Genomic DNA, 17679 nt, shown 5'->3' on the forward strand with positions numbered 1-17679 from the left:
AGGAAGGAAGGAAGGAAGGAAGGAAGGAAGAAAGAAAGAAAGAAAGAAAGAAAGAAAGAAAGAAAGAAAGAAAGAAAGAAAGAAAAAAAGAAAGAAAGAAAGAGGAAAAGCAAAGCAAAGCAAAGCGAAAAAACCTGCCAACGACAATTATCAATTGAGACAAGGCAAAGTGAAGATGTGACCGATGTGACCAGTAAGAGGACATTTATGGGAACACTAGTGAAGCCACAAAAGCAGCCTTAAGTTTGGTGAGCAGAGGTGTAGGTAGTAAGGTCAATTCCACATCTGTGAACGGATGGAGATTTTAGCCTAGGGAAGAGCCAAGTGGGAGATAAAGGTAATTCCTTGTAGCAACTCTGAAACGCTCTATAAATCTCAATGACTCCAAAGTTGTTCAATTACTAAGTCCTCAGGCCTAAGAAGGAAAAGGACTGAGAAAATTTTACCATCTGAATGCCTTAGGTCTCAACTAAAGGGAAAAAAATAAAATAAAAATCAAGGGTTATAGAGTTCAAACACACACACACACACATGCACTTATTTCTGTGTAGGGGTGGTATATAAGGCTTTGTCAAGTACCTGAACAGTTCAGAGACTGACTTGAGTTGATCTTTTCTTTCACAATATGTGGGACTCGGAATCAAATAAAATGCAGGCAAGGCTTGGTAGCAAATACACAGTCTCCCACAACGAACAGAGTACTAGAAGGGAACGGGTGTCAGTGAGGTACGGAGACAAGGAGAAGCCTTGTGTGTGTGGGGTCCCAAGGAAATGTATGGTGTTTTTACTGGCCATGTCAAAGACTCCATACCTCCACAAGTAGTGAGGCTAGAAGGGATGGCAAAGCTTTCCAGCTTTCCTCTGGTCCACATGCAGATGTTGATAATATGCAGAAAATGCCCAAAATATCCATCCCAGTTATAGCCTGAAGTCTGTTTCTCTACCAAGATTAACTAAGCCAGCTTCCTTGACATTCAGCTGTATACCATAACCTGCATCCTTGATTCAGCTCTATTATGTATGTATTATGTATGTATATATGCCACTTCTCTGAATATAATAAACTGTATATACTACACTGAGCTTCTGGGATGTTCCCATTCCTCCTGAGTGCCCAGTCCAAATGATCTTGGCTTTTCTATGCTTCTGTATGTTTATCTCTTCTCCACCTTCCTTCACCACTCCCTTCCAGTTTGCCCCTGACTGCACTGGACACAGCAGCGGGACAGCTTCTATCTGGGCTGGAACAGAGGCAGTAAAGAAACACTCCCAAGCATTTCACTAACCAAGATCATGGTGATACACCATGGATGGCACTGGGGATAAAGCAGGAGAGTGGAAAGGTTTACAAACAAAAGCCTGACAGAGGGCCTTGAGCTAGCCTAGTGTGGACAAAGGTATGCACCAGGTATGCAGGTTCTCAGTAATAATCACAGCCCTTGTTTACTGACAGAACCACGACCTGACTAAGACACACTTGGACTAGTGAGAAGGCGAATAAAGTGCTTTAAACATGTATAGATGCTTCGTCACATTTTGTACTGAGCTGGGGCTAGGGCTCCAATGGAGGTCTGGGTTCCATATTTTGGAAGCACATAGTTAGGTTGTGGGTGGTGGCCAGCACTGGGGGGGAAGACAAAGGAAGATAAGGGATCTCTGGCCAGCCTGGACTAGAGATTCCCATCTCAAAATGCAGACAAAGCAGAGAGACTGGACTTTTCTCTTGGTTTCCACTAGTGCAGACAACAGAACTATGTCCTCGTCCATCTGGTCCAGGAGTGATGCACCAAACCTAACCATAACTCAGCATGTCCTTATTGTTTGGTTCCATATGACTTTATCACACCTGTAGATTTGTACCCATGACCAGAGAAAGCAGAAAAGATCAATTTCAGCAGAAGGGTTCTTTAAAAGTTATTTGTATGGGGGGCTGGAGAGATGACTTAGAGGGTAAGACTGCTCTTCCGGCCAGGCGTGGTGACGCACGCCTTTAATCCCAGCACTCGGGAGGCAGAGGCAGGCGGATTTCTGAGTTCGAGGCCAGCCTGGTCTACAGAGTGAGTTCCAGGACAGCCAGGGCTACACAGAGAAACCCTGTCTCGAAAAAACAAAACAAAACAAGACTGCTCTTCCGAAGATCCTAAATTCAATTCTCAGCAACCCCATGGTGGCTCAACCATCCGTAATAAGATCTGACTCCTGAAGCAGCTACAGTGTACTTACATAATTAATAAAAAATAAATCTTAGGGGGAAAATTACTTGTATGTATTCTCCCCTCCCCCACTTAGAAGTCAAAAGTGGGAATCAAGACACTGGAGCTAAAATTACGGGCAACTGGTTGTGACCTGAACAAAGTGCGAAGTGGGAGACAAACTCAGGTCCTCTAGAGAAGCAGCAAGCACTCTTAACTGTCATGCAACTTTTCCAACCTATCTGTTGTTCTTTTATAACCATAACCTGGCAATAATTAATCTCTTTGATTTTACACTGGGCATAGTGGCACACATCTTTAACCCTAGCACTTTGGAGGCAGAAGCAGAGTTTGAGACCAGTCTGGTCTGCATAGTGGGTTCCAGGATAGGCAGGACTGTATAGTAGGACCCTGTCTCTGGGGAGCAGAAAATTTTGGAATTTTGAAAGATGACATGTTCTTCTGTCCTCTCGGCTCTTTCATGTTTGTGCACCCAGCCTGGCCCTGTACTTTAGTCTGCAGCACTCAGTTTCAACACCAAGGAGTCTTTCAGCCTCCAGAATCAGCCAAGCCCTTTCCCAGTGGCACAACTGACCACACTGATAAGCCAAGACGAGCTCTAACCAAACAATTTGGAACCCTGACCACAGGACCAACCCTCTAGCATGCAAGTAACTAATAGCAATGGAAAACTCTGGATTTAAAGGTATAGGGCCTGGACTTAGCATATGCCATAGCCAGAGAAGATTCTGGAGATAACAAGCCAGCAAACCCTGATAAGAATAACTCACAGCTGGTGGACAGTGTAAGCCAATGAAGGAACCAGAACAAGGGCTATACAAAAAAAAAAAAAAAAAAAGGCAAGGCAGAGTTGGAGAGAAACAGGACCACAACCATGGAGGACTCTGAAGACCAAGAAGAACTCAATCACCTTCTGAGAGCTCCCTCCCAGCAGGTCCCCCAGGACCTCACTATGAAAGGGCACTACGGCTCTGACAGAGTCCATAGTGAAGAACAAAGTAGTCAGTACTCAGTGTTGGACTTCTGTCTGTCTTGGCCATCAAAAGCAAGAGATCCCTTCCTAAGATACTACTAGTTCTGCAAAAGTATAGAGAAAACTGACTAGCTTGCCCTCCCCCTACCCTGTGAACCTCTATGTGCCAGTTAGTCTATGAACTCCATACAAGACCTTGACTGTCTCAACTGACCTCATGAAGCTAAAGTGGTCCAACTTGGGTTTGCACTAGGTCTGTAGCTCCAGGCACCCGTCATACAAAGTAGGAAGCCCACTTCAGGGGCCACTGCCCACACAGGTTTTAAGGCAGTGGAGCCTGAAAGCTAGAAATAGACCCTATTTTACAGAACAACATCTTTAAGGTCTAAAAGAACCCTGATTTAAATTAGTTACATGAAAATGAAGCCCCAAGGAAAGACACTGTAATCTGTACTCCTTAAATAAAACTGGGGCTTTCAGTTTAGCTTTATCATGTAAAAACCTGTTCCCTGGAGATCCTTATTCTAATGTGTTTTCAAAACTCTAGTCAAAACATCACAATGGGAACAGAGAAGTGCAAAGTACCAAGGAGCTGCTGACTATGCACCTGTATTCTCTTCCACAGAACTAAGGTCTGCTAAAACTGTGGTGGGCCCCAATTGCTATGGGGGCGAGGGAATCATAGTATACATGAACAGGTACACAGGAGTGCTAGGCAAGGAGAACAGCATGCCAGGTAGGAGCACACAAGCTGTCCGTCCTTCCAGAGACGAGGCATTAATCCTCTGGAGGGCCAGAAGCTTCCCTCTGACCCTCCTGGCTCCAGCTTTGGGTATTTTTAAGTGAATTTGTAGCCTTATAAAACTATGTACCTGGAAAAAAAAGAGAGAGAGAGAGAGAGACACAGAGACAGACAGACAGACAGACAGACAGACAGACAGACAGACAGACAAGCAAGCCCGGTGTGGTGGCGCAAGCCTTTAGTCCCAGCACTCAGGAGGCAGAGGGAGGCGGATTTCTGAGTTTGAGGGCAGCCTGGTCTACAAAGTGAGTTCCAGGAAAGCCAGGGCTACACAGAGAAACCCTGTCTCAAAAAACCACCCCCCCCAAACAACACACACACACACACACACACACACACAGTAACATCAATACCAAAAGCACAACTAAAATATTAGTTAAGTCAAGACCCTCCTTGGGTAGCCCTACAACGATATGAAGGGCAGGAGCAAGCACTGCAGACTACCAGAGCTATCTGTGTCCTAGAAGGTCTCTAATACCTGAGAATCATCTTTCCTTTCATACCTAGTTTCCATTCAAAGTCACTCAAAGATAGGCCAGCTTAAAGGGCGAAGTTAAGAGTGAAAAGGATGTAACAAAACTTTCCAAGAGGCTGGAAGAGATGGCCAGTGGTAAAAGCACTGACTGACTGACCTGAGTTCAATTCCCAGCAACCACATAGTGGCTCACAACCATCTGTAATGGGATCTGATATTCTCTTCTGGCGTGTCTGAAGACAGCAACAGTATACTCACATACATAAAATAAATCTTTAAAACAAAAACAAAACTTTCCAACAAAAGGACTATAATACAGATACTCTTGGGGCTGAAGCAGGAGGATGAATGAGCTACACAGAAGACACAATCTTCAGAAAAAGCTTACAGCCAGATATGCACTCCTTTAATCCCTGCACTTGGAAGGAAGAGGGTGAGATCTCTAAGTTCTAGGCCAGTCTGGTCAACAAAGCAAGTTCCAGGACAGACAAGGCTACACAGTGAGAACTTTTCTCAAAAATAAACGAACAACAATATTGAGGTTTGGTCTGTTGCTATGTATTGTGGTGCTAAATTCTGTACCTGAAGGAAAGGTCTAGGCCTAGGAGTGAATTCTCACATTCAGCAGCTTTTGTTATGCAAACCTTGTTCCTTGATTTAAAACTACTGATAAAACTGGCTACAGCCAATTACTAGAGGGTTTACAGATAGGTGGTTTTTGAGTTCCAAGGTTGTGGGTGAAGAGAAAGGAGGAGAGACCAGGTAAAGGAGGTCCATGGAGAAGAGAAGAGGAAGCCACCATGAGGGGAGATGGACCATGAGCACAGGACCAGGAGAAAGAGCAAACATCTGGGGTACACTGCTGGGGAGGTAGCCAGGCCAGCAGTCAGAAAAGTAGATTAGAGGTTACCCCCCAATAATTGTCAAAGCCAAATAAAATAAACAGTCTTAATCCCATTTATTTGTAAGCTAGTCAAGGATAAGCTTAAAGTGGTGTTGCTACAAAATATATAGCCGGACATGGTGGCACACACCCTTGATCCCAGCACTCAGAAGGCAGAAGTAGATAAATCAAGGCCAGCCTGATCTACAAATTTGTAATGGGGCTGCTACTGATAGAACCCTGTCTCAAAAAACTGAAAGTAAATAAATAAAAATAAATGAGCAAAGGTTTTACATTCTTTTATTTGACTAAGACTTAATAATCTCTAACATGAAATCCAAATTAATTTCTTTTTTAACACTTTCATCACGGGATGTGTGCCTCATCTTTAGCCACCCAAGTTTCCACTATGACAGGTTTCTCTCCTTGGAGCCTTACCCAGCCTCCTTTCTTTCATTCAAGAGCTGATGTACTGTGAGAGCTTTATAGCAAAAGAAGCCCAGTTTCAATGTAAAGTGAAAGGAAGCCAATAACAAAGGTTGAGCTTACAGAGCAATGGTGAACTCAAGACTGGCTGTCCACACAGCACATGAATAAATACTAGCCATTGAGGTCAAATCACCAAGGAGGTTTATAGCACTCACAGATGGGAAGCTTCAACATGGCAAACATGGTCTCCTAAATTAAACATTTCAGCACTAAATGACAATAGAGAAAAAAAATATCTTGTGAACAATGAATGATGATGAAATCCTGTGATCTCAGGAGGAGGCAACAAAACAATCAGGAGTTCAAGAACACTCTTGGGTACATAGAGAAAGCAGCTTTAGGCCAACCAAAAAGGACTGAAGAAAAGACCCAAAAGAACAGCACCTGTTGTGCAACCGTGATGACAGGAGTTTGGATCCCAGCATCCAGGAAACAAACAAGGACACACTTTGTAATCCCAGTTGCCCTGTGGGGGAGGAGACAAAAGGCTCACTGGGGCTTGATGGCTTTGAGCCTCCATGAAAAAATGCAAGAGTGGGTTCAGAGAGATGATGCCTCAAAGGAATAGACAGAAAGTGGTAGAGAAATGCACCCAAGAACTCTCTGGACTAGCACTCAACACTGGTACACATCTATATAGGCATATGCCCATATAATACCACATAAACACACTAATTCAAGAGTACACTTTAAAAACACAGACATTTCAACTGAAATCCAGTCAAATTGATGACTATTTCTACGCCTATAAGAAGCTGAGTCTAAAGCTGACAAACTTAATATGAAAGATGGCCTTTATTCTAAAGATTTCCTTCTTTGAAATAACAGGAAAGGGCGGAAGCTGAAGCAGAGACAAACTGAGGAGATAGGTACCTGGATAAGTGGATCTCATGACTTTTACAATGTCCTTTTTTCTGAAAAGATGGGACAATGAACTTCTTCTGTCAAAGTTGATCCATATAATGCAAAACTTACAAACCTTTTTAAAAATTAAAATTAGTGGATATGGTGGTTTAAAAGAGAATTGCCTTCGTTGGCGTGTGTATATTTGAAGCCCAGTTACTGGAATTACTTGGGAAGGATTCAGAAGTGTGGCCCTGTCAGAGGAAATATGCACCAGGGGTTGCAAAATTCTACATCATTTCCAGTTAACAGTCTCTCTTTCTCTGTCTCTCTTTGTCTCTGTCTCTGTCTCTCTCTCTCCTTCTCCTCAGGGCTTGAGATCAGATGTAAGCTCTCATTTACTGTTCTAGTACCATGCCTGCCTGTCTGCTGCCAAACTGCCCACCATGATGTCCATGAACTCTCTCTGAATCTGTAAGCCAGTTCCAAATGAAATGCATTTTTTGACAAATTGCCTTGGTCAGAATATCTCTTCACAGGATTAGAAAAGTAATTAAAGCCGTGAGAGAGAGAGAGAGAGAGAGAGAGAGAGAGAGAGAGAGAGAGAGAGAGAGAGAGAGAGGCATATTGAAAACATTTGTGTGTGACCTCTCTAGCCTCAAATATAAAAATGTACTTTGGAAAAAAAAAAAAAAAGAAGCTGAGTCTAACTTTTTTTTTCTTTTTTTTAGTTTTTCAAGACAGGGTTTCTCTGTGTAGCCCTGGCTGTCCTGGAACTCACTCTGTAGACCAGGCTGGCCTGGAACTCAGAAATCTGCCTGCCTCTGCCTCCCAAGTGCTGGGATTAAAGGTATGGCCACCACTGCCCAGCTGGGTCTAACATTTGTACATATAAGTAGATGAGGCAAAACTCCTTGGAAAAAGAACATAAGCCTCCCTCCTCTCACTCAGGGAAGGAGTCCAGATGCAGAGCAGCAGGACCACAGGTTCTGACAAAAGCTCAACAACTCCTGAGATCCAAACAGGCAGAGAACCAGCAGGAGGGGCTGAGCTATAGATAGACCAGCACGGATAGGGTTACATGGTAAGAATATAAACAGATGATGATAGGACAGATGATGATAGGATGGATAGACAGACAATAGATATTCAGCAAGCAGAACTCAATGAAAAGAGGACAGTCACTTTAAATCAATAATACAAAACAAATGGACACTTGTAGGTTAAAAAAAAACAAGGGGCTGGAGAGATGGCTCGGCGGTTAAGAGTGCTGACTGCTCTTCTGGAGGTCCTGAGTTCAACTCCCAGAAACCACATGGTGGCTCACAACCATCTGTAATGGGATCTAGTGCCATCTTCTAGTGTGTCTGAAGACAGCTACCGTGTACTCATATAAAATAAATAAATTAAAAAAAAAAAAGAGGGGGGGAGGAAGGAAGGAAGGATGGACAGACAGAAGGAAGGAAGACAAGTTGCTGGAGAAGAGCTGGCTGAGTGGGTAATAAAGCTCGGTTCCCAAAAGCCCACCTGTAAGCATGGTGCTCCCACAGAGATGGGAAGATACAAATAATTCCCACAATCTCCCAGGTCAGCTAGCCTGGACAGAGCAAGTTGGCTGAACTCAGAGCCCACCTCCGGGTGTGGTGTGCACACCTTTACTAACAGCACTAGGGAGGCAAAGGCAGACCTTCCAACGCCCATCAGCCTACACAGTGAGTTCCCTTTCTGAAGGGGAAAGGGGCTTCACACACACAGAACTCCCTAGAGTTGTCATGTGAACTTCACATATGTGCTGTGAATTCATTTGTTCTCTAACATTTACTCATGCATGTGTTTGAGGTAGGGCCACAGTTGGTAACACCCAAGGGCAGAAATCATTCTCTCCTTCCACCATGTAGGATCTTGCTTGGTGACTGAGTCATCAAAACAGCCAGTTTGGGGGGCTTTGTTGTCGTTTAAACAAAAGCAAAACAAAAATACTTCTGAGGCAGTACCTCCTGTTGTAGCTGTAAGGTACATTCTTTACTTGCTCAGTCCTGGGTTTTGTTGTTTGATGTATGCAGTGTAGGCAGATGTGAATGAACACACAGATATGCATGTGGAGGCCAGAGGTCAATACTGTCTTATCGGTACCCACTGTGTAGTCTTTTTATTTTGTATGTGCACATGGTACATGGCATGGAATTAGAAGGCACCGCTGGAGTGTGCTCTCTCCATCTACTTTAACTTGGTTTCTAATCCAATTCAAGGAGATGAAACTGGAAAGTAGGTGCCTGTACCTCACCCCCTCCCATGGGCCATTCTCACTGTCCCCATTTTAGTTGAGATAGGATCTGAGTCTCTTGCAGAACACAGAGCTTGCCAATTCAGCAAAACTGACTGGCCTGGAAGTTCCTATTTCCACTACCTCTGCATTGGGATGACCCAGCTGCAGCTGGACTTTTAATATGGGTACTGGGGATATGAACACAGATCCTTGTGCTTTGGGGACAAATAGTGACTGAACCATCTCTCTCCCTAGACCCTCAGCTCTGTTTTCTCTGATTCACCACATAACAAAAAACCAAAGCACCTACTTTTTCAGAGCTACAGGAGTGACCTCCCACCCCTATCATTATTCCCTGGTATCCCACCTGCCCACCACATGTTGTCAGTGAAACTTCATAAGGTTTCCTACGGGACTCGGAGCATTGCATCCATGTACTGCCTTGGATCCATCTCAGATCTTGTCAACTCCCTTTCTGCTGGAACCAACTGGCCAAACTTCTAGAGGTCAGAAGTCTGAAGTGGCCTTACTGGTCCTGGCTTTAGTCAAGGTGTGCCTGGCCAATGTTCCCATGTCCAGGCTCTTTCCAATTTCCTGAAGGCACCCACAGTCAAGATCTTAAAGCTAGGAGGGCTGCTGACATTCTCGAATAGGTCATCTCGGTTCCACCTCCCCTTCTGTATGTCAAGGACCCTGGCAATTAAACTAAGCCCAGTGAACAATGTAGGATGGTGATTTTCATTTTATTTGCAGAAGAGATTTTGACAAGTTTACTGGCTCAGAAGATTAAAAGGGACATCTCTGAGAGGGTGGAAACACTACTTTGCTTACTATGAACTTGTAAGCCCTAGTGAGAGATTGGGAAATATCAAATGCCTCCCACCTCTGGGCACACTAGCCCTTTAGACTCTTTTGTGAAGCCTCCCCTGATCCATTGTTTTCCAGAACTTGCTCTGAACTCTGGTCGGTCGATCAGTCGGTCAATCTCTCAATCTCTCTCTCACTCACACACATACACACACTCACTCACACACAATGGCTGAAATGTAATCTTATGTTTGCTTAACTTGCTAATAAACGAGGACTTTAATAGATCATTGTGCTGCATTGTTTCTATACAGTATTATCCACAGCACTAGAAAACTAAAATATCCTTGACCTGTTACATTCTGATATGCCCTGCCGTACACAGTGGGTACTGGTAAGAGAACCATTTATAGATAAATTTTCACTGTTTTTATTCATTCAATTTTTCTGGGATAGAATGGTATTTCCCAACATTTACTGTAACTTCAGTGTTATTGGAAACACCTAAGCAAGAATTCAATCCCACCAAATTGATTAAGGGAACAGTGCACTAAAGCTGTGCTGATAATGTGTTCTGTATCTGTGTTCCCTTAATTTTGGTACAATAGGGTTACCAACATTTGAAAAATCTCCAATTTCCATCACCATAAAGATGCCTTGCATAGCTGCTATGTGAGTGGTTGGATGCTTAGGGGTCTTTTAAATCCTTAAACCACAGACCCTTTGTCACAATATAAAAATGGAAACTGGATACTGTGGGACTAATTGTCCCAGATTAGTGCTATAAGTTCAAGGCTTGCCTGGTCTAGATAACAAGACCTTGTTTCAAAATTTAAAGTGTAAAACCAAGTTTGTTCTCATTAGCAGCAGCAAGAGTAGGGACAGCTAAGAGACTGCAGAGACTGACTTCACAGGCTACCTGAGTGCATCATCCTCAAGGACAGGGTCTAAGCTCATCTCCCTGTACCTTCAGTTCTTAGAAGCACAGGGGAAAGATGGACACTCACTATAAGACTGTGGTGTAGGGTACACATGTGTAATCTCAGCACTGAAGGGCAAAGCATGAGCACTGTGACATGCATGACCCCAAACAGGATGCACCCACAAAAGCATCTTAAAACAGTTAAACCAGGGCCTGCAAGATGACTCAGTGCATAAAGGCAGGTGCCATATCCAAGCGTGGCATCCCAAGTTCCATTCACGTAAACACAAGGAGAACCAACTCCATCAATCTGTCCTCTGACCTCCACATGGGCGCCACAATATGCATACTCACACACATACTAATATTTTTTGAAAATACAAAACAGCCAGGCATAGTGGCATACACCTTTAATCCCAGTAATAAGCAGAGGCAGGTAGGTCTCTGAGTTTGAGGCCAGACTGTTGAGGCCCTTCATACAAGGGCCACATAATAGCCAGAAGGAAAAACAACAGATGCAAAACACAACAACAAAACGAATTTAGGAAGTTTTCACTAGTTTCATTGGCTTAATCAAACACTCTCAAGTGAAGAGGTTCGGACTTCCACAGGCCCCACCCTACACTCTGAAGAGAGGTGCTTGCCTAGGCTGGCAGACACATGCCAAGTGCTACATGTTTTCATTTTAAAACAAACTGCTGGGGTCAATTAAGAGTTTTCAAATGTAACGTATTCCCCAAAGCGATACTGATGAAACACACTTGCGCCCAGGCAGTGGCCCACAGCCAATTTCTAGAGGGTTGTTAGATGGTAGGGGTGTTCTGCCCACAGTGGCAGAGAAATACCATGTGCTTTCTTTGTGATGCCTCCTTAACCTTTTCTGAAGGTGCCATGGGCCGGTGTCACATGCCTTTAAACCCGGCACTCAGGAGGCAGAGGCAAGAGGATTTCTGAGTTCGAGGCCAGCCTGGTCTACAAAGTAAGTTCCAGGACAGCCAGGGCTATCCAGAGAAAGAAACCCTGTCTCGAAAGAGTCAGTCCTACCCAAATCCCTGTGGCGACATCTCAGTGTAATGACGCACAGGAGAAACCCCCCTGTAGATGTGATTCAGCTCTGTGGAAGCAACAGTCAGCTCATCAGGAACAGACCCTCCCAGGGAGCATATTCTAGGGCTGATGCCTAGCCTACAGTTCTGCTTGCCCAGTCAAGACTGTCAAGGATCCTTAGCACTGGTATGGGATCAGAACTAAGGACCAGGCTTTACTAGTCAGCAGCAAGCCTAAAATTCACTCAACTCTCCTCCCCTCCGTAAATTTCCATTCTCAGTCACCCAAAAGAATGAAGGGCCACCCATCAGCTTGAAACTAGGACACACCCACTGGCTCCCAGGTTCCAAACACCAATAGATTTGAAGCAGCTGTCAGTTGACAGCATGAGTTGTTTGACAGGACATCTGGGCATCTACCAACAACTCTGTCTCAGCAGTGATCTCCACCCCTCACCTCCTCAGGGGTTGAGCAAGAACTAAGAATTCAATTCAGAAAACACAGGAAAAGTGCACAGCCCCATCTCTGAGAACAGACACCTTGCTGTCCACCCTTCCTTCTAGTGCAAGCACTCTTGTTCCCAGGATAGGGCTTCTCCTGGGCATCCCTCTTCTCTTCCTGTTTGGGTCACTGCTAGTCTATTCTGAGTCTCAATCACCTTATGTACTATACCTTGCAGTGTACTGCCCTAAGAAACTCTGTAAATGACTGCAGTGAGAAGCTTCAATTCCCAACCTCTGCCACAGGTCTGCTTCTGGCTAACAAGGTCAACTGTCTAACTCCCTGCTGGCCATGCACATATAGCCAACACACGATGCCTGAAAACCTGCCTTCTTCCAACTTTCTCAAATCCAAATTGGTTCAGAGCAAGTATGAAGCAGGTGAAATTTAACACCGGCCACTGTGAAAACATACCCTGTTACATACCTTGCTGTCCAGAATTCAACTTGGGGAATAAGCAGCAATTCCCTAGCTCAGTTATTACTCTTCTAAAAAAACTACAAACAGTAACAAAAGCAAACTTAAAGAGACATCAAGGGCTGGAGAGATGGCTCAACAGTTAGGAGCACCAACTGTTCTTCTGAAGGTCCTGAGTTCAAATCCCAGCAACCACATGGTGGCTCACAATCATCCCTAATGAGATCTGATGCCCTCTTCTGGGGTGTCTGAAGACAGCTACAGTGCACTTACATATAATAAATAAATCTTTAAAAGAGAGAGAGACAGACAGAGCCATCAAAAGCCTTCAGCAGACCTTACAGATGGTCTAGAGAAGGTAGGTGCTGAAGGAGCAGAAAAGGCTTTTTCCCTATAGAACTTCCAATACACAGCAATGACAAGGTCAGCAGCTATCACAACTGCTTACGCGCTCTCCCACCCTCTTTCATAACGAGTGTCCTGTCAGCTACCAGCTTTCTGCCTTCTGTCCAGACTAAGTTCCTTAAAAACTGTAGTCCCGGGCTGGTGAGATGGCTCAGTGGGTAAGAGCACCCGACTGCTCTTCCGAAGGTCCAGAGTTCAAATCCCAGCAACCACATGGTGGCTCACAACCATCCGTAACGAGATCTGGCGCCCTCTTCTGGAGTGTCTGAAGACAGGTACAGTGTACTTACATATAATAAATAAATAAATCTTAAAAAAAAAAACAAAAAACAAAAAACTGTAGTCCCAGGGCTGGTGAGACAGCTCAGTGGTTAAGAGCACCTGCTCTTCCAAACATCCTCGAGTTCAAATCCCAGCAACCACATGGTGGCTTCCAACTATCAGTAACGAGATCTGAGCCCTCTTCTGGAGGGTCTGAAGACAGCTACATTGTGTTCACATATAATTAATAAATGTATAAATCTTTAAAAAAAAAAAAACTTATCTCCCAAAATCCAGAGGCACCTGAAATGGTCACTTTCCAAGCCAACAATTCAGGTCTGCAAAGGGCTGGATGAAGGCAGGTACAGCAAAGGATCCACTGGTTCCTTTCCAGGGCCTTACCTCAGATGACCTGCCAAGCTCTTTAGGAACACGGACATGCAAATTGCTTGAGGTCTTGCTTGGTGTTTTATGGGAGACCAAATGGAAATTTCAATACTTTGCCCATAACTACCCAGAACTTGTGATTCTTCTGCCTCTGCCTCCCAAGTGCTAGATAGGACAACAGGTGCCACCTGCCCAGCTATGATTGGTGTTATGAGTCACTTCCCTTCCTTTTCATAGGGCAGGTCTAACAGTCCCATAGGTAGACAGCTTGGCAGTAACAGACCATAAGGAGAGCTATTCCAGCCGAGCAGCGGTAGCGCATGCCTCCAATCCTAGCACCTGGAAGGCAGAGGCAGGCAGATTTTTGAGTTCGAGGCCAGCCTGGTCTACAGAGTGAGTTCCAGGATAGCCAGGGCTATATAGAGAAACCCTGTCTTGAAAAACCAGAGAGTGAGAGAGAGAGAGAGAGAAAGAAAACAAAACACACACTACTGCCAAAGTCCCAACAAGGGTCCCACTTAAGATAGTGCCTGGAAAACCTGATAAGAGAATATGGGAACCCAGCAAGAAGTCTAGAGGTCTGGTGACCTGTTTCCCTGCCGCCACCCAGTAGCATTCAATCACTAGGAGTAACACTACAATAAAGCAGCTGTGTGTTGGTGCACAGCAGTAATCCCAGCACCCAGGGGTGCAGGATCCTCAAGCCCAGACTGCACTACAATCCGAGCCTGCCTCAAGGCAGTACCAATGACCTCCTGAACAAGGGTTTCCAGGCACCAGGTAGACAGTCCTGCCATCCATTTAGTTTTCTATTGCATATCCCTATTACAGGACATCAATACCAGGATTAACTGGTCATTAATCGGGAGTTCAAGCACTTGGGAGGTAAAGGCAGAGAGAGCAGAAGCTTACTCAAGACCAGTCTTAGCTGCAGAAAACCTGGCTCAAAACAGGTATAGGGAAATCTGGGGGTGTAACTCAGTCAGACTGTGTGCCTTGCAGGAAAACCTGGGGTTGGTCCCCAACACTACATAAAGAATATGACTGACCCAGTGAGGGTTCAGGAGTAACTACACCTAAACTGATACAGTTACCTCCTACTCCCATTCTGCCAATGTATAATTACAAGCAGGCATTTCTGCATGCCTCGTTTCCTCACCTCAGCTTCAAGTCTGTCCACACTCAGCGCACATCTATGGCTCTATCTTGTGCCTGTCCTTGACAAGCCTGGTGGCACTGATTTCAGCACAGCCTTGGCAGATTTTCCTAGGATGTAGAAACTGAGGCATCAATGGCTTAAACAACAGGCAGAGGTCACACAGCAACTAAACACAAATTCTCAGTAAACCTCTAGCCTTTGCTGCCATAGGACTAGCCAACTGTGAACTAACCTAGTGACCTGCCTAGTTTCCTAGCTCCACAGGAAAAACAGAGGAAGCAAGGGAAGGGTGCAGTTTCTCCCCTATCGGTGTTCTTATCCCTGGACTGTGGGCAGAAAGGCTGAGCACACAGACTGAGAGCACCACAGACCGGGAGCACCACAGACTGGGAGCATCACGGGCTGAAAAGAGCAACTCTGCAGCAAGCAGACCCGACTGGTTAGCATCAAAGGGACACATTTCTGGGCCAGGACTGATTTCTCTTCTACTGGGTTCTCTGAGGTGATGCTCACAGCAAGAATTCTTCCACTGGGACTGGAGAAATGGCTCAGAAGGATAAGAAAGCTGGCTGCTCTTCTGGAGGAGCAGGGTTCAATTCCCAGCACCTACATGGATGGCTCACAACTGTCCAGTTCCAAGGGATCTGGAACTCTCACACAGACATACATACAGGCAAAACACCAATGCAGAGAAAATAAAAATAAAAAAAATTAAAAGAAAAAGAAAATAAAAATAAATAAAACTTAAAAAAAAAAAAAAAGATTTCTTCCACAAACCAAAGCCTACCTAAGCTGCAGTGGTCGCACGATTTGCTCCTGACAGCAAGTCTGTCCACTTACTCAGCTCTCAGATACTGCATTCTGAAAGAAACAGTGCTCGCATGCAGAAGTGTCACCCAGAGAACAGCACATTCTCCTGTTAGGGAGATTACTATGGGGTACAAGCAAAGCACACAGCAAAGCTTGTGTGTCTTCAACAGAACCTACAGACAGACCAGACTGTTACCAGTCTTATGTGTAAGCCACCTCTTCAGATAACAGGCCAGTGAAGCTAGACAATAAATGAAATGCCGAATAAATTCACCCCTAGTCAGATATACTCTGCCTCTACCTCCCAGCAAGAAGCAAGACAATTGCTTTCCCAGCCTTACAGACAGCAGGCTGTGGTTACACCACCAGTAAACTGTCCCTCATTTTCTCTCCCCCCGTATTTTTCCCTTCCTAATTTTCCTCAGCACTCATAACAACTTAAAATAACCAATTCTCTAGTGCATGTATGAGCACTGTGTGGTCACTCAAGAACAAATGTAACTCCGACAGAGCGAGGCAGGACAGCATACTAGCATACTAGCCCTTGACTACCGATGGGAGGGGAAATTACAACCAACAGAACCAGTCTCCCAGCCTCCCTCTCCATCGAAACCACCCTGCCCTAGAGGGCAGGCAGACAGGATACGCCTCACAAAAGCCTTCCTTCCCAAGCTGGTCATAACTCTGACCCCCCTCCAGCCGCTGGTTCTACCAAATCCAAGCAAATAATGGTGCAAGCCATTAGCTCCCCTCTAGATCCCATTCCTGGCTTGTGAGACCTACCGAAGTTGTTAACTCTCAATTCGGCTATTCTGGACTTGGGAAGAAGTTATCAACCCTTCCTGATCCTAATTGACAACAGCACAGTACCCTATTTACGGAGTGCAAAACTAAAATAAGACTGCCTAACGTGTACGCGCCCACACCAAAGCACTATACTAACTAGCTCACATGGCCACAGCCCTGAAAGACTGCATTTTCTACAGAATTAGAGCAAGAATAGAAAACTGAAAGCCACAACACCCATTAAACACTAAAACTCAAACACTAACTCTGATAGGAAATGAAAGTTTCATGAGAAAACTCTGGGAAGCAAGCATGAAGCCCAGGATATCATGGGTAAAAAACCTGTGAAGATCTTCTAAGCTCAGGATATCATGGGGTAGAAAAACCTGTGAAGATCTTCCACCACCCTAATCTCTTAGCAAAACTTTGGACATAGACATTTTTCCAGATACAGTCTGTATCAGAAATATGATACAGTGCTGTCCAATTTTATTCTCACAAAGCCCTAGAGGAGCAGTGAGGAAGACTTGAAAGGGAAACGGATGTTCAGGTTCCGAGCAACTCTCCACTTTAGACGTGCATGAAATTATAGCATAAAAGGAGTACACTAATCTCCCAATGATGAGTTCCATCAGCTATTTGGTTTAATCACACTTGCCAGACACTCTGAAATTATTGATTTGCTGAGGCCAAGAGAAACAGCCTAGTCCTTGGCATGAACTTAGCTTCCCCCCTTCCCCAAGCCCCCTAGGGCCTTTTTCCCTCTGCTGCAAGGTCAGACAATTGTTTGATTCCACTGATCACCATCAAGTAATTCACAGGGGGTCAAGGGTCAGTATTCCTATCCTAGAGCATGCTACACCATACAGAACAAATACAGTTTTACCCCAACTTCCTAGGAACCTCCATTCATTTATGAAAGCCACTATCCCTTGCTGAACGGTCCATTCAGTGCCCCTCACTGGGATTCCTGCCTGTCTGACCCCTTTAGGGCAGGTAAGTGAGCACATACTGCCTTCACTTACTTTAAGTACCAAGTCAAAAGAAAAGAAAATGACCAACCCACCACGAGATCCCGAAGCCAGAGTCCCTTCCTTCGACTGCGCTTTCACAGCAAACCTTGATAGCGAAGCTCTACAAACAGTATAAAATCCAGTACCAAGATAAACTCCTGCGGCTCGGGTAGAAAACGTAGTTACCTCCAGAACCTAATCTGATTCTGCTGTAGGCAGC

General features: G+C 44.8%; 1 protein-coding gene across 1 annotated transcript in view; it reads right to left on the bottom strand.

The window, feature by feature from the left end:
* Usp7 (ubiquitin specific peptidase 7) overlaps positions 1–17679 on the bottom strand; it is a 53207-nt gene that overhangs the window by 34141 nt on the left and 1387 nt on the right. The window lies entirely within an intron of this gene.

The sequence above is a fragment of the Mus caroli genome, chromosome 16, assembly GCF_900094665.2.
Source record: "Mus caroli chromosome 16, CAROLI_EIJ_v1.1, whole genome shotgun sequence".
Classification (NCBI taxonomy): domain Eukaryota; kingdom Metazoa; phylum Chordata; class Mammalia; order Rodentia; family Muridae; genus Mus; species Mus caroli.